The 25,849-nt window shown below is 45.0% G+C and overlaps 1 protein-coding gene across 22 annotated transcripts in view; it reads right to left on the bottom strand.

The window, feature by feature from the left end:
• Positions 1 to 25,526, bottom strand: part of NRCAM (neuronal cell adhesion molecule) — a 283,739-nt gene extending 258,213 nt beyond the window's left edge. For 7 of the 22 annotated variants that reach the window (XM_075929927.1, XM_075929951.1, XM_075929932.1 and 4 more), the window contains exon 1: positions 25,371 to 25,523. The gene's annotated coding sequence lies outside the window, so the exon portion shown is untranslated. Of the gene's footprint in view, positions 1 to 25,370 lie in introns of all 22 variants that reach the window. The other 15 variants (XM_075929952.1, XM_075929970.1, XM_075930000.1 and 12 more) reach the window with 5 other exon arrangements.
• Between the last annotated feature and the right edge of the window lie 323 nt (positions 25,527 to 25,849).

Below are 25,849 nucleotides of genomic sequence, written 5' to 3'. Positions count from 1 at the left end.
TGGATTCAATATTTGCACCTTCTATAAAGAAAGAATTTTTTTTTAATATCATATGGTGAAAGATTACTAGACTACCTGAAGATAGATGCACTTTTAAAACTGAATATGTGAAGGAGGAAATAACACAGAACATACACTTCTATAAATATAAGCAACTGTTAAAACATTTATTTAGATCTCAAAGTGTAGTCCACTACATGATTAGCTGATCAGAATAACCGATAAATATACACGCACTTCCCCCGCCCTGCTTTTTACGTATGAGAGCAGAGAGTGAGGGGGGCAGGCTGGCGCCAATACATGCAGGGAGCCAGCTTTTGGCTCTCTGAGTGTGTGCCGGCTTTGGGGACCCACCTGTCCCTCCTTGCTGGGAGGGGAGGCAGACAGGAGCCAGTGCTAGGGGGAGCTGGCTTAAAAGCCAATTCCCCCCAGCACCAGCTCTACAATGCCACCTGCTCTCCTCTCTCCCCCCATGGTGCTACCTCTATCAGCATGGACTCACTGCAGACAGAGGCTGGTCTGCAGCAGCAGCCCCTATCCACAGGGTTCTGAGCTCCCCATTAACAGAGGCTGCTGCCGGGGGGAGGAGTCCCCCCCCAGCAACAGTCTCCGTTTACTGGGAGCTTGGACCCTCCGCAGACAGTGGCTGCTGCCAGCCCAGCCTCTGTCTGCAGGGAGCTTGGACGCCTCACAGAAAGGGAATTCTACCACCCTGTTCTGCTGCCTCTGTACCAGAAGCTGTATCAGAGTCAGCAAAGTGAGGCGGCAGGCAGCTGGTCTGCGTGGCTCCCCTCGCAGATCAGCTACTACCTGCCTCTGATAAAGAGGCAGCAGCACGGGGTGGCAGGGAGTTCTCCGGGAGTGGGAGATTTCATGTAGTTACATGACTATTAAATTACAGGATAACTAACATCCTTAGTATACATATGCAGAGTGACCTAGGGAAACAAATCAAACATATACTACCAGCCTTTGGCTGCTAGATATTCCAGAACCCTGTATTGTAGTAAAATACCATTTAAAACAGCAAGGAAAGTATTTCACTACAACCTCCTAAGCACAAGGATTTTACTTGTGGGTAATCACTTGCACAGTAATCATAACACCTAGAATTAATGAACCAACCTCATGTTATCATTTTATATGGCATTTAAATATGGGATCTAATATCACAACAGCAAAGCCTACCACAAGTCCACTACACAGTCTAAAGAAAATGCATATTATTCTGAATATTCTTTTTCAACTTTAGGGTAGTAACTTTGAAAAATTAAATGTAGATCAAGAGTAGATAAAAATGTAGGAAGATTATTTTCTATATCATTTATATTTTACCTTCAATTTCACTTATGAAAACTATAATAATGCATGTTTTGCCTAAAATAGAGTTCAGGGAACAGAAATTCTCCCCACTGAGAAGAGTTTTTTTTAAAAAACTGTCAGAACAGTAAGTTAAAATGAGCTGACACAGATTTACAGGATGTACCATACCTCCAAGCTTTCAGAGAGTCTCCCTGCCAGTGTTCCCTTTACTGTGCCAGACTTTACTGTGCCAATTTTGAAAAGCAAGAGCAAAATCCATGGCTCTATTACTTGAAAACTGGGCCCACTGCCTTCAACACCCAGTTCTCACCACGGCTCTCCAGCATGTCCAAAACATTTTAGAACCCTGTCAGAAAAGGGACTCCTTTAGGGACCAATGCAACTAGCAGTAATTTGCACCAAAGGAGGCCAGCCTTTTCAAAACAAGCCAGTGTGAGTTAGTCAACAGAAGTGCAACATTCAGGTTAGAATGATGACATTAGGTTTAAGTGAAAAAGCAAAGCTTAAAGGAGAGACCATGCTGGCACTATTACTTTCTATTTTAGTCCAAAGCCTCCAGGGACTTGATCTCCTGCTCTCCCACTACCCTGCCAGCACCAATTCTTATATCACAGAGTGCTTTCACATTATTCCTTTGTCTCCAGTAGCTGACTCACTGTTCTCACATTCTGCTTCCCCTGAATTGCACTTATTAAACGTTAATGTCCGGTTGTTTGTCAAGGCAACTTCATTCATATGTGGACAGTTCCTGATAGTTCATTCAAACTGACCAAAAAGCCTACATGACATCAACATACCATCTCTTATTCCCCCGTCTCAGAGGAGAAGAAAAAGGTTTCTCATTCTGTGCAGTAAATATGTTTTCCAGAAGTATTCCTGTATGGGTACTTCACTTCAGGTGCACATGTCTCTCGATCCTCCAATTGGAGGTTTCTAGCCAACAGAGTCTATTCAGCCCACAAATGCACCCTTCAGACTCCTCATAGCTACACCAAGGCTATATAGGGGTGAGTGCCCCAAGTGCCCTCAGTTCCTTCTCTACCCAGGTATCTCCTAGGGAACAACTGAAGAGGGAGGAATGTGGACAGATAGTACAGCATGCATAAGGGGTACACATCTCAAAAAATAACAGTTACTGCATAAGAGGAGTAACATTTCCCTCTTCAAGAAGTGCTCCTTTGGTTGCTCTACTTCAGGCCATGTCCAAGCAGAAACCCTAAAGGGAGCAGGAAGCTTCAGAACAGAATCCAGAACTGAAGACAATACTATAAAGCCAAGTGCTGCACTGGATTTGCGAGCATGGACCAGGGTGTAATCGCTTGGAAAATGTATGGACCAAGTTCCAAGTAACAACTCTACATAACCAAAATACAGAACATTTCTCAAAAATACAGTAGGTGTTACCTGTGATCTGCTTGACTGTGCTCTCACCCACAGGGGATTGAGCAGTTGGAGATTTGTAGGTGGAGATACAACCAAATATCTATATACAGTAGACTTCCGATAATCCGGAACCTATGGGACCTAGGTGGTGCTGGATTATCAGATATGCCAGACTATCAGGAGGTACTATAAACTCTATAAACTGATATATATATATATATATATATACACACACACACACATATACACACACACACACACTGTATACATTATATACTATATATAAAGTGTTCTTAACCCTTTTTATTGTACATACTGTATGCAGTATACTGTAATGTTTTAGTTTTTTTAAGCCTTTTTTACCCTTTTTGCTCAGTTCAGCTGCTGCTGCTGCCTTGTGACTCATTTTTTGCCGAAGTTCATTCACTAGGCTCTTGCCATTTTGATGCCGGACTATCAGGAGTGCCGGACTATTGGATGCAAGACTATTGGAGCTTTACTGTAGAAAATCTTCTAAGACAGGCTCTCCCTGAAGAATATAGGTGATCTGCTAAATTATTTAGAGCTATCCATATACAAAGCTAAGGCCTTTCTAATGCACAGGGTATAGAAATTGGATCCTGTGGAGGACTATGAGGTTTTAGGGGAAAAAAGTAGACAAACAAATCCAACAATCTTTGCTAGGAACACAGGAAGTGGACACAAAGAGATTTTTATTATTAAAAGACTCTGAATGGGCAATCTAACATTAAGGCACCAACCACCTAATTCCATAGGCCAACTAGATGGCAACTACGAAAAGCTGATTTCATAGATAAATTAAGTAGAGAGCACTGGAAACCATAGATTGATTCACATGAAACAGAATTCTGTGTTTCCACTCCGCCATCAAGCCAATTCCAATTACAGGCAGTTCCCGACTTACGCGGATCCAACTTACTGCAGACCAGGAAGACGCGGAGCAAAGCCACGGAGGGGCTCGGGCAGCGGGGCAGCCCAGGCGCGCCTGGGCTGCCCCGCTGCCCAAGCCCCTCCGCGGCTTTGCAAAGCCTCGGGGAAGCCGGCAGCGGGACAGCCCAGACGCCCTGCGGCTGTCCCGCTACTGGCGTCCTCAGAGGCTTTGCTCCCCGTCTCCCTGGTCTGCTGGTCTCCAGAAGACCAGCGAGACGGGGAGCAAAGCCGCGGAGGACCCAGGCGGCGGGACCGCGGTGCGTCTCGGTCTGCCGCCCTCATCTTCCTGGTCTGCTGGGGTGGGGGGGGCGGGCGCAGCTAGTACGTCCCCCCCCCCCCCCCCCCAGAAGACTAGGCTTTTCTCCAGATGCCTATGGCAGAGCAGCTGGGGCACTGCCGGTTGGTCCCACAGCGCCACTCTGGGCGCTACTGGACCAACCCGGCAGCACCCCAGCTGCTCTGCCCCAGGTGTCCTGATTCAGCCGCTGCTGGTCAGTTTCAGCAGCGGCTGAATCAGGATGCCTGGGGCAGAGCAAATGGGGTGCTGCTGGGTTGGTCCAGTAGCGCCGAGGAGCGGCGCTACTGGAGCAACCCAGCAGCACCCCAGCTGCTCTGCCCCAGGCGTCCCCAAGTCAGCTGCTGCTGAAACTGACCAGCGCTGACTACAGGAAGCCCGAGGCAGAGTTGCTCTGCCCCAGGCTTCCTGGAATCAGCTGCTGATCAGTTTCAGCAGCAGCTGACTTGGGGACGCTTGGGGTTCTTAAGTTGATTCTGTATGTAAGTCGGAACTGGCGGTCAGTTTCAGCAGCAGCTGAATCTGGACGCCAGTTCCGACTTACATACAGATTCAACTTAAGAACAAACCTACAGTCCCTATCTTGTACGTAACCCAAGGACTGCCTGTAATTGTAACTTGTGCTCACATCTCTTATGAGAATTCACCACTAGCACTTGAAAGAAAAAGGGAAAAGATAGATAATAGCATTGATTCCCTTTAATTAAAAACAGCTGAAATTACAGTTTCTTGCATACTTCTGATGTGCATCGTGGCATAAATATCGATGAAATGTTCCCAGAGGTAAAAGTAATTACTTCTTGTATAGTCCCTATGCTTCCTTGTCCTGCCAACCTATATGGAAAGTTACTGGTAATTATTCCTCCACAGGAACCCAGCAATGTAAATAGCAGGCTTGGTAGGGACAACAATGAGTGTAACATCATGGTCCTTCTCTAATCATAGATACCATCTTACAAACATGTTGATAAATTAGAGACAAAATAATTAGCTCAAACTAACATAAAGGCTAAAAATATCAACTATTTGACATCTTTCTAGTTAAATGTGTTAAAAAGGATCCCTCTTTGTATTTCAAAGACTTCAACTTTCCAAAAGGAATAGAGTTACCTTTAAAGAAGAGATTTGCACTCTCCTGTTCTTGTAACAGGGAGTGGCATATTATAAGCATTCGCAGAATAAAGCACCACCAACAATGCACACAGTCACATGCAGTGACTCTTCCGAGCCAGCTGCAAGCTTCCTGAAAATTCATTCACCAAAAGGTCACGAACTTGTAGTACTGGAAGCATGAAACTTTTCAGACATTCTTTGGAGTTTAATTGCTCATGACATTTTCCATTTATTTCAGCCCAAAACTAACATTTCACTGATCTTGTTTACTGTATGTCATTTTGTCTCCAAAAATGTTTCCTGTATACAGCATAGATTAGATCTTCTATGGTGCTGGTTTTGGAGCTATGTAGGATGGCCACATACATTTGTTGCTTTGGAAAAAGTACACAAAGTGATAGTTATAAGGCTGATGTTGAACTGAGACTCAAAAACTAGGTATCAGACTAAGGGTACATTTATACTGCAATTAGACACCTGCAGCTGGCCTGTGCCAGTTGACTCAGGCTTGCAGGGCTCAGGCTAAGTGGGATGTTTAAATGCAGTTCAGACAATCTGACTTGGGCTTCAGTCTGAGCTCTGGGGAGTTCTATGGCCTGGGCTACAGCCCACTATCCACACTGCAAATCAACAGCCCCTTCATCCAAGCCCCACAAGCCCAGGTCAGCTGGCATAGGTCAGCCATGGGTTTTTAACTTGCCAGACAGACATACCCAAAGAGGCTATCCATTTTGAAAGATTTTAATGCAATTACTCACAGGTTTTAAATTTAACACTTTAAACTGCAACAGGAGAAGCAAATTAAAAATATTATCTAGGATTCTAATCAGAAGAGCACCACTTTCCAAAACCAATCAATGTACTGGATTGTGTAGGAAATGCAGGCATCCACGCCTGAAAATGATCAAATATTAAAAGCACAAGTAATCCATCTTATATAAAGCCATTTGCATCATATAATCCTGTTAAAATACTTATGACATCAGATCCATTTGATCGGATATTCATGTGATATCCAATGCACGAACTGCACTTTCGTATATCTGCTGCTGAGTTTGTCACAGTGTTTTTAAAATTAAGCCAAAGGCAACTAGAGATCAGAATATGCCTTTTTATACCTGGATACAATTCTGACAGCTATTCAGCCACACACATCACGTTAGTGGTGGGAATATTCTGCTTATTAAACTAAAAAGTGATGTTTTTTTTAAAAAAAAAATCACATGGTTATGCAAGACCTGTCCTTTGCCCATCTGTTCCAGGACTATTTCTAATAGATGAACCACTGAGCACCTTCAAACTACTGCACTTTTTTAAAAATACAATAACTTGCCAAATAAATCTTTCATCATTTCCTTCCAAATATGGAATAGTTTTTTCCTTCCAAAATGACTCTGTCCCAAAGCCTAGGAGATGTATCAATACATAGATTCTTGAGAGGTTTAAAATACAATATTTAATGAAAATCCAAGGGTAGTATGTAAACTTTAGATCAATGACAAGCAATTTCCTAGTTGTCCAAAGAAACAAACATCACTTGTTTCTAGCTTGTTGTCTATTTTATGATATAAAAGCTATTTTATATAATTTTAAAAGTTGTCATTTGGACTGGTGGTAACTAAAGAAGCTAGAAAACATGTCCCAATAATACTTTTAAAACATTTGTAAAACATTACTAGGTGTGTGTGTGTGTGTGGTGGTGGGGGATTACAACATATGTGGCTTATACAGAATATATAGTGGTGTAAGCTAAAATGTTTTACTCACATTTTTGGAATGACACAGAACTCAGCCAATGTTTTGCCACTCAGTTGTAATGTGGCCATTCTGACTTAATGCAAATTAAATTAATGGTCTAGATGGTACTGGTCCTTCCATGAGGGCAGGGAACTGGGACTAGATAACCTCTCGATGTCCTTTCGAGTCCTAGTGTTCTATGATTCTATAACCCTTTAGTTCACAGCACACTATCATGTATCGTTTTCCATATATGGACTATGCTGTATTTATATGCATCTTCTGTGGAATGCTCTGAAGTAAAATGTTAACACAATATAAAAATGGGGAAAAAAAGAAGAAAGGAAAAAGCCGCAACCAATGTCAAGCCGCTAGCAAAATGTCTTCCATTCATTTTCAAATCAAAGCTTGGAAGCAGCCATGTTTTACAAATTTAAAGAGGGCACTTTTGAATTCACTTCTTCTCTACTCAACTCTATTGCTTAACTGTCTTAAGCTTTCTGAACATTTTTACAGTAGTAAAAGGGCTATTGGCACTATTATATCATTTTACTTAGGATTTTTGGTTCTGCCATCAGGATAATGACATCTGACCTTTTTGCCTCGGCATTCAGGAACTGGATTGTTACTTTATTTAAAATAGTGCATCTATTACTGCCACTTACTACATATTGTGTGAATATAAAATTTGCAATTATATATTAAAACACAATATAAGGTTGCAATTAAAATACAAAATACCATCATATAAAAATGTGAACGGTGTTCCTATACTTTCCTGCAAATATTTTCAACTATATCCATAAGGAAAAACAAGATAAGGAGAGAACTTTAAGACCACAGTTTGACAGAACACGGTCTCATTAAAATGTTATTTGGAGAGACAAAGAACTATATTCTCCCCTTTGGGGAAATGTTGATTTAAGTTATTCTTCAAAACAAATCAACTGGCACAATTAGCTGAATTCATCTGCACTGGTGTTGCTTTACTAATGTTTAATGCATAAATCTATTTTCTGTTCTTCAGATTACATTCTGAATACATCTTGGGATAATACCTTAAAATATATGGAAATATTTATAATGTCAAAGTAGTATCAAACTACAAATGAATGAAAGAACAGAAGATCAAAGGCTTGATTCAAGGTTGGCTTCACTGTTATTTTCAATTAATGCCAGATCAGTAACAGACCTCTACTCTAAAGTAACTTTGAAATAACTTCACACATGTCTACATACAATGGAATCAAACAGAGAGTGTCAATGTTTTTGCATGTACTTCTCAAAATGGGCCATGGGCCCACTCTGGGAAAGCTGCAAGCAGGCCCATGCAGCTTTGTTTACCTACAGAAGGGCTGGGCAATAATTTTTGCCCCGGGTACCACTTCAAAAATTTTTAAAGTAACCTCAGGCCACCCTGGAAGTGGCAGGGCCTAAACAGGAAGGAGTGGGGCTACCCCACCCCCAGACCATAATTGATCTGGGGGTGGGAGAGCCACTTTGCCCCCACTTCGCACTAGGCACCCATGCTCTGGAAGAGGCTTGGCATGCTCCCACCACCCCCAGGCCAAACAGGAAGCCTCGCAGGGCTGGGACAGGGCGAAGGAAGCTTCACGCAGCTCCTCCACCCACAAGCCCTGATTGGTCTGGGGAGCTCGTGAAGCTTCTTCCACTCTCCCCCCACCCTGCGAGCAGTGTGCGGCGCTTCCAAAGGCCATGTGCTGCTGGCAGGGCAGGAGGAGGCTTTGCACGCTTCCCTGCCCTGCGAGCAGTGCGCAGGGACAAAGCAGAGAAGGCTTCAGGTGCTCCCCTATCCCCAGGCCCTAATTGGCCTGGGGGCGTGAGAGCAGCAGGGCCTCCACGGGCCGGATCCACCAGCTTGGTGAGCTGGATCCAGCCCATGGAGGCCCTTTTTCCCACCCCTGCCCTAGGCTCTGGTGTTTGAATGCAATGTTAGGAGCGTCTTTTTCCTTCTCAGCCAGGGGCTTCTCACATTGCTTCTCACTTGTGTGCAGCCCCCAACTGATTTTTCGGTGGTTCAGTGACCCCAACCCAAAAAAGGTTCTCCATGTCGGTTTTAGATATTAAACAGTTTAAAGCCCTTTCTACCTGAAAGATCATCTATACCCTGTGCCCTAACACCAAGGTGGAGATTAGCATATGAAACTGAGCTGAAGCACTGCTCATATAAACAAGAAGTGGCTGCTAGCGACATTCTCTCTAAAAAAGCCCTATGAATTTGGAATTCACTCCCCTCCCTTCATCCAAAATACCTCAAACCTGGGAGAAGTAAAGTTTCATGCTTCTTGTATAATCATAAATCTACAATAATTTGGAGTTAAAATATCATTAACAGCAGATGTACATAGAAAGCTGTTTTACTTTGGAGGCTTCAAAAAGTCACAAAATTAAATCCCAATATTCACTTATTCCCTGAGACAAATTTTATATTTATAAATAAGCTACTGAATAATTTATAAAAGGTTGTGTCATCTATTCAAACTTGATGATTAAGTTAATTAAAAGAAGATGGCTGTTCCGGTCCTCCAAGCTGGACAGTGGTGCTGTCTCACAAAGCCAGCTGCTGGACACTTTATCTTCTTAACAATACAGTTCTTAGTTCACTCACACTGAAGCGCTATTCAGAAGATTAAACTTGCAGGGTATAAATCCAAGCCTTAAATTTTCTCAAGAGTGAATAATATTAACAGATACAAAATCTGTCTTTTCTAAAATAAAATAAAACTTTCTGACAAGCAAGGTATGACACATACAGTTCTTCTGAGGAAAGAGGTACTTTAAACCAGTGGTTCTCAACCGCTGGTCCACCAACCCATGCTGGGCTGTGATCTGCTGGTTGCCGAGCGGCAGCACACTCCGGTGGCCAGCTGTTTGTGGCAGCTCTGGGAGCCAGGGTTCATTTTTTGTCCTCCTTCCCAACTGATAATGCCAGGGGTTTTATTTTTTGCCTTCAAGAAAAAACGGTGGGTTATTTCAAGGTAAAAAATATAAATTAAAAAAAAACTAACACAAAAACCCTGGTCAACCAGAAAATTCATTGTCCATCTGTTTTCACAAACATTTATGGCTTATAGGTGGCTCATGGAACAAATGAAAGGTTCTAGGAGCCTTTCTAATTTTGTGTGTGTAATGTTTACTGCTGCAAGGCAAATTATTTAAATATATTTAACTGCATTTGGTATTGCAAATTGTAATTCAGTGAACGAGCACCCACAGCATAAAATAGGTTCCAAATTCTACTACTATATATCAAAATTAACACACATGTAAGGCCAAGTAAAAAATGTAGCTTATTGCCTACTCCTGCCATCAGAATTGTTTAGATACAATCTGCAAAGATTATTCTGAAGATTAATTCACATAGACACAATGTGCAACTGATAGTACAAATATTGAAATAATTTAAATAATGTTTTATGAATTGTGATCTCCATCTTACAACATCTACTAGATGTTAGACATATAAATCTAGGTATCAGGATTATTTCTGCACTAATGAACACATTCCTCTGCCAAACTGCAGTGCCATTTCAAATACTGTACCCATTAAAGTACTGAAGAGCCCTATATTGTCTCTTATTGAAGAAAGATTGACTATTTAGAGGTTTTTAGTATTCACCAAAGATGAAAGAAAGGTTACAGAATATTTTACCTAGATATTAAATAGATGGGTCTCCTCTCATGCACGTCTATTTGAAGATTTCTGTGTATAGGCTATAGACTAAGAGTCAAATTTCAAATCCTCTTCTATTTACTTCTTCAATCGGAGAACTGCAGATCATGCTGCAAAGGGATTTTTGAGATCTGTACTGCCCTAGCAAATGATCAATGTTCATAGTGCTTTTTCCCCCCTCTTACAAATGCTAACATGTTTGGCGAGAGTCTATAATGAGGAAATGACTCAAGGGACAGACCTTCCATTATTTGCCTTAGGAGACTATTTTACAGTTTTATACAAATATTAGGAATTTTTGTAGTTCAGAACAAGCTTTCATTTGCTTAATTTCATCTTGTTATTTCTTACATATACCATTTTGGATCACTAAATAAATTGTTCTCCTTCACTACTCTTATACAGCAGTTTTTAACCTCTATAAATCAAATGTTTCTTATTCAAAAATTCAAACTCAGTGAAACACAACTATCCCAATTTGGGCCAAGAAACTAATCAGTCAAGGCCCACTTTTATATGAACTGACCAGCAATTAATTTTTAAATAAATAAATGCTTTTTAAGATAGTTAGTATAACTTGTACTATCTTGCTACAATGAGTTCTTATACCACTTTATTTGTTCTGCAGTCCAGGTAAAATCTGATTGGCAGATAACTGCCATTCAAAAAAATGTTTTTACATGAAATCATAATTTTGTAGTTTTGTGCCCTACATGGTTTACTGCTAAGTACATAAACAAGACTGGTATTTTGAATTGCAAACATTCCTATGCTCTTATAATTCCTATTCTAAAAGATTTCTATCACATTCAAATTTTGGAATGTCTCATTTCTATTTAATTGAATTTATTTTATATTATTTATTGTATGGATTACGTAACGTGCCTTTATTCAACTGTTTTATTAGAAGGAATTTTTCACTTACGTATTTTTCATTTCCATGTGGCCTTGGATGATAATAGATACTGTAGAGAAAGGATGATAAAACCAGGATATGTTCCACTCTATGAAGGTCCCTCTGAACTCTTCCTTGGCCTACAGCAAACTTGTATTTTGCACATCAAAATACTTCCAGCTAATATTTTTATTTAGCTAGGAAAAAAATCCCACATTAATATTAACGTCCCTCTTGTAGGTCCCTGTTATTTTCATGCTTGTTTTTAAATATGCAACATTTGAAACAGAAGATCAGAAAGGTTTAGGTTTTGTGAAACCCTAAAAGAAATATTTTAATTATTTTAAATGTTCTAAGAATATACAAAATTATTTTAAAAACATACCATTTTATTGGAAATTACTCAAAATGTGTTAAACATATTATATGCGTTTGTTTTGTACCATAGGTAAAACTCAACTATATTCTTTTTTGACCTCTCTTTCTGGACTATGTTTTCTATCAGTCTTCTCTCTCTGCTCCTTAATCAAGTGGACTTTCATCTTCTCTATTCCGAGCCTCAAATCTCTGTTTTTAGTCTTCTCTTCCAAGACCTCATTTTCCTGACCTCTTCACTGTTTTTTTCAGCCTCCCTCTAGTTCCTGTTTCCTTCAGGTATCTTCTTCTCACTTCTGTCTCCTCCATTCTGATCCTGCTGCTGGACTGTGCAGCTCCCCACAGAACATTTTTCTAAGAAGTCAAAAATTTTCAAATACAGTTGCCTAAAGAGAGATACCAAAGGCCATATTTCCTGGACAGACTGTATTTTTTCATTTAGATTTATAAAAGGCACCCAAATAATGGTCTGAGAAATTTTGTTGCCACTACAGTAAAACTCCATTAGTCCAGCATCCAATACTCCGGGACTCCTGATGGTCCGGCACCATCAGGAACCTGGAAGTGCTGGGGCAGCCGGACAGGCTTCCCCCATTCAGCTGCTGCTGAAACTGACCAGCAGCTGAATCAGGGAAGCCAGGAGCAGAGCAGCTGGGGTGCTGCCGGGTTGGTCTCATAGCACTGCTCCTCGGGGCTGCGGGACCAACCCGGCAGGACCCCAGCTGCTCTGCCCCAGGGATCCCCGAGTCAGCCGCTGCTGTAACAGATCAGCGGCTGATTCCAGGAAGCCCCGGGCAGAGCAGCTGGGGTCCTGCCGGATTGGTCCCGCAGCGCCGTCCTTTGGCGCTGCGGGACCAACCCGGCAGCACTCCAGCTGCTCTGCCCCAGGCGTCCCCAAGAGCAGCTGGGGTACTGCCGGGTTGGTCCCGCAGCCCCAAAGGTCAGCGGTACGGGACCAACCAGGCAGTACCCCAGCTGCTCTGTCCCAGGTGTCCCCAAGAGCAGCTGGAGTGCTGCTGGGTTGGTGCCGTAGCGCCGCCCCTAGGTGCTGCGGGACCAACCCAGCAGCACCCCAGCTGCTCTATTGCAGGCATCCCCGATTCAGCTGCTGCTGAAACTGACCAGCAGCGGCTGAATCAGGGACGCCTGTGGCAGAACCGGACTATCGAAAGGGGGGCTATGAGGGATCCAGAGTGGCATCCCCTCCCACCCCACTCCAGACCCCTCATAGCCCCCCCTTCTGATAGTCCGGCATATCTGATAATCCGGCACCCCCTGGGTCCTAAAGGTGCCGGATTATCGGAAGTTTACTGTATTAGGTTTAAAGATAAAATGAGAGAATAACTTTGAATAATGAATTGGCTTCAAATTCTCCATAGGCTTGCCAGGTGTCCAGTATTTGTAGCCTCTGTCTGGTTTAAAAACTAAAACAAAACACAAAAAAACACCACCACAGAAAATACCGCACTCTCACTTACACAGGTATAATGCCAGCACAACTCCCTGGGAGTCATTCCTAATTTACACTGACATGAGAAAAAAGGCAAATCCAGCCTCTTCACCGTGCCTGTGCATTCTGTATACAGGCAGTCCCCGGGTTACGTACAAGATAAGAACAAACCTACAGTCCCTAAGTTGAATCTGTATGTAAGTCGGAACTGGCGTCAGCCACTGCTGAAACTGATCAGTTTCAACCGCGGCTGAATCTGGATGCCAGTTCTGACTTACATACAGATTCAACTTAAGAAACCCAGGCGTCCCCAAGTCAGCTGCTGCTGAAACTGATCAGCAGCTGATTCCAGGAAGCCTGGGGCAGAGCAACTCTGCCTCGGGCTTCCTGTAGTCAGCCGCTGGTCAGTTTCAGCAGCGGCTGACTTGGGGACGCCTGGGGCAGAGCAGCTGGGGTGCTGCTGGGTTTCTCCAGTAGCACGGCACCTCCACGCTACTGGAACAACCCAGCAGCACCCCAGCTGCTCTGCCCCAGGCGTCCTGATTCAGCTGCTGCTGAAACTGACCAGCAGCGGCTGAATCAGTACGCCTGGAGCAGAGCAGCTGGGGTGCTGCCCAGTTGGTCCGGAGCGGCGCTGCGGGACCAACCCGGCAGTCCCCAGCTGCTCTACCCCAGGGGTAGGCAAGAAAAGCCTGGTCTGCTGGGGGGGGCACTAGCTGCACCCTCCCCCAGCAGACCAGGGAGACGGGGGTGGCGGGACCACCCAAGTCCTCCACGGCTTTGCTTCGTCTCCCTGGTCTGCTGACCTGGGAGACCCGGAGCAAAGCCGCAGAGCACGCGGGCAGCGGGACAGTCCAGGCGCGCCGCGGCTGTCCCACTGTTGGCGTGCTCCGAGGCTTTGCTCCCCATCTCCCAGGTCTGTTGGTCAGACCAGGGAGACGGGGAGCAAAGCCTTGGAGCACGCCCGCAGCGGGACAGCCCGGGCGCTTGGGCTGTCCCGCTGCGGGCGTGCTCCAAGGCTTTGCTCCTGTCCCCCTGGTCTGCTGGGGGGGTCCAGCAAAGCCGCTGGACCCCCCCAGCAGACCAGGGAGACCGGGAGAAGCTTTTCTCGCCCCGGAGGACACGGGTGGCAACCCGCCGCCCGTGAGCTCCGGGGCGAGAAAAGCCCCGTTCATAAGTGCGGATCTGACATAAGTCAGATCCGCGTAAGTCGGGGACTGCCTGTATATACACACATTCAGTTTTTAAATTTTGATATCTATTGCTGTACATACTAGAGCAAATCCATCCCTAGTGCTCTCACAATTTCATGTTGTACTAAAAGCTCCAGCTTCTGGAGACAATTATATGAGAATCTCAGCTTTCATTTTAAAGGGATAAAGTTTCTAATCCCCATGTTTTCAGGGAAAAGCTTAAAAACATGGCACAAGTGAACCCTGAAGGTGCAAAATCCAAAAAACAGATAAGAGAAATCCATTGTCCCTGCCCCAACCCCAATATAATGATTTTTAAACCAACGTGATGACTTCTTGAGGACTAATGATTTTTGAATTTTTGACAATGTTGATGCTGCTAGTACCACTCCATTGGCCTGGGTCAGATTCTCAACCTCACTTCAGCCTCTACACGCTGGGTAAAAATACCAGAGCAGCATAAAGCTTTTTTAAAAGTCCCTCTCCGGGTGGGCAGGTATCGCCCAATACAGAAACTAAGGGTAACAAGCAGCGGAATGTCCTTCCAAATAACCCATCACAAGCTAGGGATATAAAATTCCATTTAACATATTAACTGGTTAAACTATATGTTCTGCTATGTTGTGCTGTGGACCAGATGCCATGGGCCAGATGCCAATCAGCTGATTACTCCAATAAGCATGCTGCTAAGGCAACGATTACCAGGTAACCAGTTACCCCTTTATATTTCTATGCCAGTAGGGTGATATGCCAGGGCCACACATAGTGCTATGGAGTCTGGACAGCACATGGGACTGTCTAAATTACACTGTGTGCTGCCCCAGCCACAAGTGCTACCATCCCTTCCAGACTATACAATAGCTGTACAATCACCTTTTAACAACCCTTCCTAATTGACAGAATATGCTGACAAATCTATCCAGGAAAATGGTAGAAACATGCACTGTTAACTTTTAAATAACCTGTTGTAAGTACTGGTAATGCCCCCTATACCCAAAATGAAAATCTGTCAATAACACAACAATTTTCTTTCTACTTTCTATTCCTTTTATTGTCCTTCTCCAAGAAACTAATCTTTTTCTGTTTCTGATCTTCTCTCTGAAGATTCTACCTTCCCTCCTGATATATTCTATTTTCACTTTCACCTCCACTCGTTATCTTTTCCACTCTTGTTCCTCCAATTCATCTCAATCTCACATCCCAATTTGTTCCCAAAGGTATACATTCTCTTAACCCATTCAACTCTAAATGCTCTGTCAAAGATTGCTGTCTTTCCTCTTCCAATCTATTTTATTGCCAGCCTTCTCACTATCATTCCTACTTTCCATTCATGTCTCTATCTCTTGAGCCTTTCATTTACATCAGGGGTGGGGAACCTCAGGCTGTAGCACAAACGTATATTTTAGTATTGGTTGTAAGAATATAAGTGATGCATAATGATTTGATATATAAGCACATCATTATACAAGTTCTTTATGCTTCTATTACACCTTGTCTCTCATGATTAGACAATGTTTACTGTAAGGTCTTGTTTCCTGTTAGCTTTACAAATTAAGTTATACCTCAGGTCTGCATTGTAAACTAAATTGCCTCTTCTATGTAAACCCTGTTCTTGATGTCTGTGTAGACTCTGGTGTTAGTACAGTAGACTTCCGATAATCCGGCACCTTTGGGACCTAGGTGGTACTGGATTATCAGATATGCCGGAGTATCGGAAGATACTCAGCCAGGGGCTGTGACAGGTCTGCCGGGACCCACACTGCGTCTGGGGGGTAGGCGAGGAATGGCGCGGTGAGAGGCAAACCCTATGCCATTTTGCAGGAAGGCAGGGGAAGCCCCGCACCGACAGGCCCGGTGGGGAAACCTAGCCTCCGACCTGCAAGCAGCTGCTGCTGCTGCTGAAAATTACGAGCGGCGGACTTGGGGAAGCGGTGGAGCAGAGTAGCTGGGGTGCTGCTAGGTTGGAAACTTTATCCCCACAGTGCCGCCTCTCACCCCCCTGCTCAGCAATAACTACTGCAGTCTGGGGGGTGGGGAGCCCGCTCCCCTCCTGGAAACTCTCGGTGGCGGCGCGGGGCTGAGCACAGCCAGAATGGGGCAAGTTCGGGGACTTAGCTCTCGCCCCCTCTCCTCCACTGCCACTTGCAGGCCGGCAGCTGGGTTTCTCCAGCTGGCCTGTCCCTGGCGGCTGCACAAGCTTCCCCCGCTTTCCTGGGCGTAGTGTTCGCCCCCCCTCCCCACTCTCCGGCCGGATGCAGTGCGGGTCCTGGCAGACCTGTCACAGGGGTACTTTCCCCTTCTCTTTCCCAGCCACGAGTGCCCATGGGGCTCACAGCAGCTCCAGTTGTCCGGCTGGCCGAGCACTTCCGGGTTTCAGTTGGTGCCGGACTATCGGGAGTGCCGGACAACTGGAGTTTTACTGTACTCTTCCTTTCCTAATGCAAACTAATGGTTCATATCAGCCTCTTTTAACTATTTAGTCTTTAAGATGCCAATAGACTATTTGTTGTTGGTTAAGTTTTTCCTGTTATAGACTAACTCCTTTTGAAACTTATCTAAGCAATGTCCTCTCCTCTCCCCTCCCCTTCCCTTATTTATTCTTGGTTCTGGACTTCCAACACTCCAGTCATCTGAAGAAGTGGGCTGTGCCCAGGAAAGCTCATGATACCATCTACATGTTTTGTTAGGTCTATAAAGTGCTACCAGACTATTTAAGTTTTTTGGAATGCTCTGTAAATTGTTTGGTGTGAGTGGAGATATGCATTAGTGTGAAAGCCATAACAAATGCACAGGTAGTTAAGAAGAAATGGGATCCTTGCAGATATCCAAGAAATATCTATTGTGTCTCAGGCTGAATTAAATTAGCAGCATCGACGAACCCTGGAGACAGGCAGACACCCCCAAGAACGAGACACAAACAAGACACAATCAGAAACCTGCCAATAAACGTCGAAGAATAGCTGTGGAAAGCTCTCAAATGAAACACCTTTTAAGGATTAATGATTGCAGCATGACACTGCAATACCCATAGGCTCAAATGAGTTCTTACATGTCTAAGAAGGGGAGCTGTGGCCAGGAAGACCCTGGGTTTGGTCCTGCAAAGCCAAGGCTCAGAGGAACCCTGACTCCTCACTCAGTCAGCCTTGCCTGGCCACCAAGATGGACTTGAGCCACGACAGACTGTTAACTATACACCATCCGCAGGACATGTGTGTGCAAGCTTGTGTTTATGAAGCGTATGCTAGCTGATTTGATACAGTATTCTTAATAAAAGCGGTGTCTTGCCTTTTCCCCTAAAACTATCCCATATTCTTCTTATAAGCCTAAGGAGGCCTGGGAGCCCAATTCAGCCCACAGCATGGGCCCCGCCCCTTGCATTGAGGAGCCAGTGCTGGCATTCCAGTGTCCCCTCCCCTCCTTGGGTCTGGAGCACACAAAATCTACTAGGCTGGGCCCGCCTAGGCTCTGGTGTGCCTGGGGAGTGTGCTGCTTGTTCTCAGTCAGGTGCCACATCAGTGAGGGTTTTTTTTTTGTTTGTTTGTTTTGTTGGGTTTTTTTTTTGTTTTTGCTCCTCACTTGTGCATGGCCCCCCCAATTGATTTTTTTCTGTGGGTCTGTGGCTCCTAACCCCCAAAAAAGTTCCCCACACCAGGTTTACAAGATACCCTTTCACATAGAAAGCAAAATCTGCCTACCAACTTCAAAGGCCTTTCACCTCCCACTATGCCTTCACTTTACACATGCACCACTTTCCATAAGGGCTGTCACCTTTCTAATCATACAAAACCAAACAAGCTTTGGGCTGGGGGAGTGCGCTGCACGGCGGGGTTATAAATAAGGAGTTCAGTGTGCACGAGAGGGTTGAAAATGAGGAATTTGGAGTGCAAGAGGATGTTCTGAGCTGGGGCAGAGGGATCGAGAGTGGGGAGTGAGGGCTCCAGATGGAGGGTATGGGATGGGGCTGGGGATGAGGGGTTTGGGGCTCAGGAGGAGGCTTTGAGCTGGAGCTGATGGGTTTGGGGTGCAGAATGGGACTCGGGGTCTTGAGGTATGGGAAAGGGTGTAGGCTCCAGGAGGGTGTTTGGATGTGGGAGAGAGTCTCAGGGCTGAGGTGCAAGCAGGAGGAGGAAGTGGGGGGTCAGGTTGCAAGTTCCAGCCAGGTGGCACTTACCTCAGGCTGCACCAGGAAGCAGCTAGCACGTCCAGCCCCTAGGAAGAGAGCTCTATGTGCTACTTGCCCCCACAGGCACTGCCCTCACAGTTGCCATTTGCTATGGTTCTTGATCAATGGGAGCTACAGAGCTAGCTCTCAGGGTAAAGGCAGTGAATAGTGCTCCATCTATGGTTGCCATGGGCGATGGATGAATGTAGGGCTGGGAGAGGCAAGCACTGTCCCTGTACCTGAATCCTGGCTCCATGGGAAGCCAAGCCCACCCCCCACTGGAGGGGCAGCCCCCTCCACGCCCCGCTACCGCAGTGGCAGGCCTCCAGGATCCACCTGAGCCTCCCCAACCCCGGAGCACGAGGAGGGCGGCCAGCATATGACACCAGCTCCCTGGCCCCAGAGCACGTGGAAGGTGCACTGCTGCAACCTCAGCGCCGCTAAAGCCCATGAGCTGGGCTGAGGGCAGAGTTGGGGAAGACATTGTCCCCACCTCTTATACCCACTGGCCATGGAAGCTACCCCTACACCTCTGAGCCATAGAGACATACAAGACACTTCTGGGTCAGGCAGGACAGATAGAGAGCCTACCTTAGTATCACTATGCTGCCAGCTGGATTTTTAATGGCCCTGTCAGCAGTGCTGACCGGAGCCGGCAGGATCCCTTTTCAACTGAGCATTCAATTGGAAACCAGATTCCTGGCAACCCTACTTTTCATGCTACAATAATATTTCCAGTGAAAACAGCAGAAGATGATTTCATCACTCAGTACCTTCTGCTACATGATTCATGCTTACAGGTAAGCTAACACACTAAAATTGAGTTTTCAGTCACAGAATGTTGTATTAAGTTAATCAGCATATTTGTTCAAACCCTGCTGCAAATTCTATTTTCCCCCCTCAATCAGTGTAATGCATTTAAATAGAATGCTTTTGACTGGTGTTTTTGCTAAAAAAAAAAAAATGTTTTGATTATCTTTATATTGATGTAAACGGCATCTTACTGACCACTAAAAAAAAAAAAGTCTCTTCTCAAAATATTTTATAATATAATTTAGACAAACAGCATTAATGACCCAAACAGGTAGGCTTTGTCTACATTGGCATGATCTTGTGCAAATACTCTTTAACGCAAGAGTTCTTGCATTAAAGTATTTGTGCAAGAGAGTATCTACACTGTCATGTGCCTTTGCACAAGAGATGTGCTTTTGCGCAAGAGCATCCGTGCCAGTGCAGATGCTCTCTTGCGCAAGAAATTCATGTTGCCTGTCTACACTGCCCTCTTGTGCAAGAGGGCTTATTCCTGAGCGGGAGCATCATAGTTCTTGTGCAAGAAGCACTGATTTCACACATTAGAACGTCAGTGTTCTTGTGCAAAAACTCCCCACCAGTGTAGACAGGTAGCATGTTTTTGCACAAAAGCAAAATCAGACACAGCCGTAGGGACAGAAACAGGGGTATAATAATGGAAGATCACAATATGCTAATTTTATTGGCTTCTTGGTAACCCATCCCTGGGATAACTGTTTTTCAATTATTATACTCATATTTGGAGACAGTCTAAAAGAGGGGTAGATAAAAGGGCCTCTGCATGCCAGATCCGGCCTGCTAAGCAGATTGCTCTAACCATCAGAAGCCCTGCCACACCCCCCACCTCTGGCCAATCAGGGCTTAGGAATGGAGTGAGCGGTGTGGGAAGCACACGCGAAGTCTCCTCCTGCCCTGCCAGGAGTGTGCCTCTCTTAGATGCACCATGCCCTCGCAGGGCAAGACGAGACTTTGCATGCCCTCCCTGTCCCTAGGCCAATCAGAGCTTGAGGGCAGGGAGAGCACACAAAGTTTCCTTCCACCCTGCAAAGGGCATGACACTTCTAAGCATCACATGTTCCCTACAAGACAGGAGCATGGGCGAGAGGAGACCTTGCACACTCACCCCCTGCCCCCAGGCCAATCAAGGCTTGAGCGCAGGGGAAGCAAGGGGCTCAGCACTTAAAGTCAACCACCAGCTGTTTCTGAAGTGGCCCCTGGTAAAAAAATTATTGCCCACCCCTGTCTAAGATGAGAGCCTGAATACAGCTCAGTGATATTAATTTATCCAGCAATTAAATTACAAATCAGTTCTATTTTCCTAAGCAAAATATTAAATAACCAGTGCAACAACTGTGTTTAGAAACAGAAAGGTATTAATATATTTTAATGGCCCACATAATTAGGGCTAACGTTCTTCCTTCCGCCTCACCAGAATTCAGAGATCTTATGTGTGGATTTATAAATACCAGAAGAGAAGCCAAGTTAGCCTTAATTGTGTCTTGTTTAACTGACATTTTGAAAGGCAAACTCTTTTCTAGTGCAGCTGTTTTTTAAAATTATCACGTCTTTATATTTCTGAACTGTTCTTTTTCATCATTTGTTTTTTCCCCACACACATTTGAGATGTTTTGGATCGAATACTGCCTCTACATAAAGTATACTTGCTTAAAGCAAAAAAGGGGTACTGTGAGCCCTTTCAGGAACATTTTATAATGCAAGTTGTTATGCTTACATATTAAAAGTTAACAAGGAGAAAGCTGTAATCGCATCATGAATTGAACCATTTCAAAACAAACAATACAGGAAGTAATGGAAGATCCAGATAAACATTTCTGTATCTATTTAACAAGCACTACAAGAGGAAGGCTGAAGAGTGGTCAAGATGAATATTTGCAATGCAATTAGGCTAGACAAGCAAATCTGAATGTATGCCAGCTGCAAGGGCTTGCCCTTAATTCACATAATCAAATGTCTAGTGTTGCACAGTGTCTCGCATCACTATCAACAATCTAAAAATCTTCTCAGAACTCGATGTTTACTGAGCATTTTAATCAGGGCTTGAACACATTTCTATCTATACCATGTAGCTCTCTTTCTGTTGGTCCATCACCATCTGTCACGTACAGCTTCCATAAATAATTTTTTCCCCCCAATTCAAGCAATTGCAGGCAGCACTCAAACTAAGCTATCATTCAAATTTCGACATGAGAGTTGAATTCCTTTTTTACTGTTCTTCAACTCTGACCCAGCTGTACCCCAACCTTCACTGAAAAGGGCAAAGACAACAACCCAGCAAGTGGGACAGGCAAAACAGACCTCCTTTGTTCACTTTTTCCTTTCAGTTTTCTATTGAGGTAAATAACTGAAAAGCTCAGCCAGTCTTCAGTGGCTCCGAAGAATGCAATATAGCTAGCTTGCAACTCACTTTACCGATCAACAAACAGCATGATAAAACTTAAAAATCATCATGTTAATCTTAATAATATACTACAGCTTAAAACACATTTTAAATGATAGTATGAATAATACAGTTTAGAGTATTAATCAAACATATACATAAAGTGACAATATTTTTAATGTAACACACAGTAGGTACTATTAGCTTGCTATCTTAAAATTCATCAAATCATCACTATGGAGAAAATACACTGTATTTTTTACATGCTATCAGCCCACTCAAGAAAGCAACATCAAATCCACTGCATATTTCAGACCAAATGATCTCCTGTTTCATTCCCTCAGTTTACACTTCTGCGATATATCTTTTCTGTTGATCTCCATTTCTTTCCTGCTCTATACATAAAACAGAATGCAAACCTACATGCAATAAGAGCTATCACCAGCCTGGCCTATTGCCACTTAACAATAAAGTCTGCTTCAGTTGTGTTTGGCTTTATCATCTGACAGCCAAAAAAACCAATATAGGGTAAATTATCTCTCAATTCAAGGTGATTTGGGACAAATGGAAAAACAAGACAGCTGCAGATATTCAAAATGAATTTATTTAGTTTTTTATATTTAACCTGTAGTTTAAGATCTGCAATAGGCCAATTAGCCTTTTTTATTATTATTATTTGCACTCAGTACTTCTTGTATTCAAATAGTAATCTCACAGATTCGCTTCTATGGCTAAAAAAAAAAAATTACTTGAAATTTCAATCCTGCGCACCAAAAAATTTGTTTTTAAAAGGTAAATTAGGATGACATTACAACTTTCCCATTAATTCTGCTAAACAATTATATTCTTGTAGCTAAAGCTTATGTTGTCATTTTTGCAGATTCTACAGTAAAAGGCAATATCCCAACAGACCAGAACCTAATTCATAGCATGAACAAAGTAGTAGACATCCACCATAGCAACTGAGTGTTTATACCGTTCTCTTTTTCTGTTACAACCTTTCTTTCTAACAAAAACTATGAAAGAATTTAATATTAGACAATTTTTTCTCTCAATGGAGATAAAACATGCTAATTAAGGGGTGGATTCAGATGCCCTTACTCAGGTTGTGTGTTATCTTATTTTGCCAGTATTCCCCATGAGACCAACAGCACAGAAAGGGCACCAGATTCTTACCCTATAAATACTCTCCACAAAGAAAATATTTCATTTCAAAGGCCTACAAATAAAAAAATCCTATGTTAATATTAATTTTACACTGCAGATTAAATATTATGACTGTTTCACAAAGACTTCTGACTTAATATATTTGTTTTGTCGCGATTTCTATGAAAATATGTACTTGTTTAGCTATTGAAAATTACAGCCATCAATTAACTGCATATCAATTTCTGAAATGCTTATGTTATATAACCTACCATTTTTCAGCTGTCAAATATTCATCAGTATGTGTTGACCAAAATTTGAGACATTTCTCTCAGCACATACACAAAGCTGAAATCTAAAATGAGGGTCAAATGCCTACCTACTGACACTGAATAGTGCTCAACTGTGTGCATAGAACTACTGATTTCAGTTTTAAAAGATAATGTTATCAACCAACTAGAAAGGATGAAGACGTTTATCATGCAACTAATGAAAATAATTTAAGTTTCACTATTGATTTAAATGAGTGCAGGACTGGGTTTTAGCAAATTTTTCTCCCCATTCCATTCATCTCAAATTAAAAAATTATTTAACCTGCAAAAGAACAGAGAAGGAAATACTACCCAACTGAAAGAATAGGAACACCAGAATGAAAGAGCAAATCTTCACTGTCTTTCTCCAAATGAGTTCTGACTGAGAAAGTGTGCAAAATTGGATCCTAGATAAAGAGAAAAATTCATGCCCCTAATAGTCTTAGACTCCCCATACTACAATTGCATATTATTTTTAGGTCATTTACCTCACATCACAAAGAAAAGTTTTGCACTACCTTTCTTAACTGGATGGCCAATAGGGAGCAGCACTGGAGATCTGATTGAAGAACAACATGATCTTACATTTTAATGGCTTGGAAGTCCTGTGATTTTTGTGATAAGCAGATATAACTTAAAATCAAACTCTAAGGCCTTGGTTGAAACATATTCAACACTCCAAAATATTCTTTTGTGCTCAGCAACAGATCAAGGTTAGGTTAATTATTACTTTTTAAACTAGAAGGCAAATACATTTCCCACTCAGATTTTGTTTATTTGCTGCATCATTTGCTTCTAGAAGGAAAGACACATAAGTAACGGTTCAGATGAACACCTCAGTGTATATGTACTGTTAATCTGTTGCAACCATGGGGTAAACCATATTGTACTGGCATGTGCATGAAAATGTAACAAGGAAAGGGAAATGCAGGAAGACACAGTTAGAGGAAAGATGCAGGGCATCTTTGGGTTAAAAATAAAATGGTTTTACTACATGCACTCCCACAAGGATATATATTTGGCAGGTTTAATATGGAGCTCGATTATGCCTGTCTAGTTCTAATGTCCCTCTGTACAACAGGATACAGCTAACAAGAGTAGCACTAACAAGTGATAATTCCCTAATGCTTTAGTGGCAGTGAATGATTCCCTCCCGCACCATGTTCAGCTCTCATCACAAAACTGCTCTGCAGACTGAAGCAGCGTGCTCGGGACTCTTCCACCCTAACCTGGGCAGTTTGCTACTTCAGCATAGACAGCTCCTTCCCTCCATGTATTGTCAGGCAGACAGGCCGGGGGAGGGGGGCGGGAAGGAGCGGCTGCTGCAGCCTGAGCCAGCTCCTTTCCTGCGCCGCTGCGCATTTGCAACCGACTTACGTGCCGGGTGCGAACAGCTTCCCCCGGGAGGCCGGGGAGCAGGGCGCCCCGCAAAGCGGGCAGCCTCTTACCCCTTGGCTGCGCGAGACATGGCGCCTGCGAGGCCAGCCCGGCGGGGACAGGCCGGGTCAGCGGAGAAGAAGCGCGGCGCGTTGTCGCGTCTCCTGCCATGGCCGGGCGGGGGCAGCCGGGATGGGAGAGACTCCCCCGGCTTGCGTGCGGGCGTCGGCACAGCCCTGTCCCGCCACGCAGCCCGGCTCGGCGCTCGCTGCACCTGTAGCGCGGCAGCGAGCCTGAGCAGCCGGGCTGCCCCGCGGCCAGGGCCCGGCCCGGCTGCCCTGCCACCCACCCACGCACCTCCCCGAGGCGCGGACACGCCGGTACGCACGCCCCGCTGGGGCTGGGTAGAAATAGCTACGCGCCGCCCTAGCCGCGGCGCCCACAGCCAGGTGCCGCTCACACAGCCCCGGGGGCGGCTCGCCCTATGGACCCCCCCCCCCCCCCGCCCCTGCCGCGCTGCCCTGGGCGGGACCCGGCCCGTGAGGGGCGAGCTGGCGGAGGGGGCAGAGCAGGTCTCGCTCGCCAGCCGCCCCGGTCAACGCGCCCCGCAGACCCGGCCGCCCAGCCCAGCCCAGCGCAGCCGGGGACGGTCCGGGCGGGCGGGCGCGCGCCGCTGGACGGTCTGTGCGGGCATTTGGAAGCAGCCGGAGCGGGGCAGCGGGCGAGGCGGCGGCCCCTCCCCACGGAGGGTACTTACGGGTGGCTGCGGCCCCGCTGCCCGGCTCGGGCGGGTGGTGGCGGCGGCGGCGCGGCGAGCCCCTGGCCCTGCTCCCCGCTCGGCAGGCTGGAGCGAAGAGCGCAGGCAGGCGCGCGCCCGAGCCTATCCCCTCCCCACCGCCCCCGACTGAGCCGCGGGGCGCGCGCCCGCCTGGAGGGAGGTGAGCGGGGCGCGCGCTGGGGAGCCGGCCAGACAGCGGCGAGCTGCTCTCCCCCCCCCCCCCCCCAACACCTGACCGGGTGGGAGGCGGCGGCGCTGGGTCGAGCCACGTTGCGCGCGCCCGGGCTTCGGGGATTGTGCAACGCCGCTACACGGACAATTATTGCCCCTGCTGCTGGTTCCCCCAGCCTGGCCAGACGAAGAGCAGCCTGCCCGAAGGACGGACCGGTGTTCCCCACACTCCAGCTGACACACCTATTTCCAACAGCGGACGGGGTCCACGTTTTGGCTAAGTAGCT

This window comes from Pelodiscus sinensis, chromosome 1 (assembly GCF_049634645.1).
Source record: "Pelodiscus sinensis isolate JC-2024 chromosome 1, ASM4963464v1, whole genome shotgun sequence".
Lineage (NCBI taxonomy): Eukaryota > Metazoa > Chordata > Testudines > Trionychidae > Pelodiscus > Pelodiscus sinensis.
Note: the sequence above shows the minus strand (reverse complement) of the source record. Positions and strands in the feature narration are given on the sequence as shown.